The sequence below is a fragment of the Condylura cristata genome, unplaced genomic scaffold (genome assembly GCF_000260355.1).
Source record: "Condylura cristata isolate star-nosed mole 26May11 unplaced genomic scaffold, ConCri1.0 scaffold00021, whole genome shotgun sequence".
Classification (NCBI taxonomy): Eukaryota; Metazoa; Chordata; class Mammalia; order Eulipotyphla; family Talpidae; genus Condylura; species Condylura cristata.
Window position 1 is genome coordinate 97970 of NW_004567122.1, and position 2475 is coordinate 100444.

The window sequence follows — 2475 nt, forward strand, 5'->3', positions numbered from 1 at the left end:
GGGGGGGAACCCCAGGGGGTGGGAGAACCCCAGGGGGGTGGGAGAACCCCAGGGGGTGGGAGAACCCTGAGGGGGGGAACCCCAGGGGGCGGGGGGGAGAGCCCCAGGGGGGCGAGACCAAGCGAGCGCGCCCTACGCCTGCCCGCGAGTCTGTTGCCCTGGACCCAACTGCTCCCTGGACACGCGACTCGGTGGGGCAGTGGCCAGGAGGCGCCCAGCAGACACGGAGGAGGGGGGGCCCCGCTCTGGGCCGGCACCCATGCCAGCGGTGGCCACTCGCCCGCGGGGGTCACCACGGGCCCTCGGGTGCTGTTTGGGGTTCGCTCCTGCGGGGGCGGGTCCGGTGCGGGGGGGGGGGCGTGGGTGTGTGGGGGGCAGGGTGGAGCCGAGGACAACGCCCGTCGGCCGTGACGGCGGGCAGGTGGCAGGGGAGGGCGCCAGGCCCGGGCGTCGGGGTTCGGCAGTGACCGTGGCCCCTCAGGCCGACCCCATGCGGTGGCCTCCGGCTGTCCCCCCATCATGGGGGAGGTCTGGGGGCGCCACGGTTAAGAGGCGTGAGCAGGGCGCCTCACTTCAGAGAAACCTGCGCGCGTCGCCTGGGCAGCTGAGGGGGCCGCAGGCGCCAGAGGGCGAGGGACGGGGCGGCCACCGTGGGCAGACCTGTGCGGGCCGCGCCCGCCCGTGTCCACACCGTGTGGACAGCCACACACACACCCCACGCCCTGGGCACACACGTGGGCTGCTGCGGGGGCCAGTGTGAGCTCCGGCCCCGCCCCCCCCCCGCTAGTCCCCACCCCCACCGGCGGCCACTGCAGCTCCCGCAGTGGCAGGGCCCGAGTGGCCGGAGTCGCGCCCCCCCCCCCAGCCCCCTGCTGCTGGGACCCGAGGCCAAGCAACACTCACACCCACGACTCATTTTAATGTCAAATGTTTATTTCTATGCCATAGTTGCCTCAGCACGATGTGTAAAAGAAAGGAATCCAAAAGACGGTTGTTTTGGTCAGGACATCGTCTCCGCAGTTGTAGGAAAGAAAAGAAACCCCCGGTGCCGGGACCGCCGCGTCTTCCGCCGCGCTCGACTGAGTCGCACCTGGATCGCTTCCGCGCATGTCCACTCGTCTGGGGGCACGAGATCCCCTCAGACACTTTCGGGAAAACGTTTGCACGCGTGAAGATGCACCTGGCAGGGTCTTCGCCCGAGGCGGGCCGCGCGGCGCCTCAGCAGACTCAGTGACCGGAGAGCGCGTTAGGTTCATGCACGTTTTATTGAGTAGTAACGTAAAATGCTTTTCTTTGTCATTGCCACAGTGCATGCGAAGATGGCCAACATCTCAGGTCAAATCACAAAGGCAGGGCCGGAGGCCGCAGCGACCGCTCGGGCACTTACACAATCGGTAAAAAATACGGACGGGCTCGCGGCCGCCGCTGTCCCGGACGGGCCGCGGGCACCCGAGGCTGAGGTCCGAGGCAGGCCGGGGCGGGGGACGGGCCCGGTGGCACGTGACAGGACGGGACGGCGGGGCGGGCCGCTGGCGCTACGCTACCATGCATCGCGTTTCCGCGGGACTAGGACTCAGTGGGGCTGCACGGGGCTCGCTAGGCATGCTGCCACCCAGGTGCCACGGACAAGCGTATGTGAAAAACGTTAAGAATACTCTCCCCTGTAGGTTGTTTTCCAAAGCTTTTTGATTACAAAATTGGAAAGGCATGAAGCATCGTCGAGTATAAAGTACGTCAGTTACGGACATTCCCAGGACAGGCCAGACCACTAAGCGCATCACAACCCCGCGGGCGGGACAGCCGTCGTGTCTCAGAAACATGCATAGGCAGAGTTTCGTTTTTGTTTTTGTTTTTTTACAGAATATAGATGCTTTATCACTGTACTGAATAGGGTGTCTTGTTCACTAGACTTAGAAATGCACCACTCATAAATATTGAATTCAGCAAGCCACAACCAAGACTTGATTTAACAAAAACCCCTAAATATAAACAGCAAAAAAAGAGAAAGGTCATGATTCCAGTTTGTCTTTGAACTCAGAGGGAAGAAAGGAGGAGTCGCCGCCCGATGCCTCGGGCGCATGACGGGGAGAAGGCGCCCAAGCACACGAGAACCTGAGGTAAGCGTATCTGTACAAAAGGAGATGGTCCTTTTTGGCGTGTGAACAAATTTGCGACATTCTTTTTTTTCTTTTTCTGGTTTTTTTTGTTTTTTTTTAAGACTGCCTAATTCGTTGTCTAGCCGTTGTCTGACGGGGTAGCAAAACATCATCAATAAATAGTCCTTATTTAGTTTGTACATCGTCGTGGTAAAAATGGGGGTGTCATCCGTGTTAGTGCTGCGACTGTAAACGTACAACAGAGTAAGAAGGGGACCAAGTCCGGTGTCGGGGCGCGACGCGCCAGGCGCGCGGCCCCCGCGCCCGCTCTCTGACGCGCGTTCTCCCTAGAAGCGTTTGGAAGGCGCTCGGGGGGCCG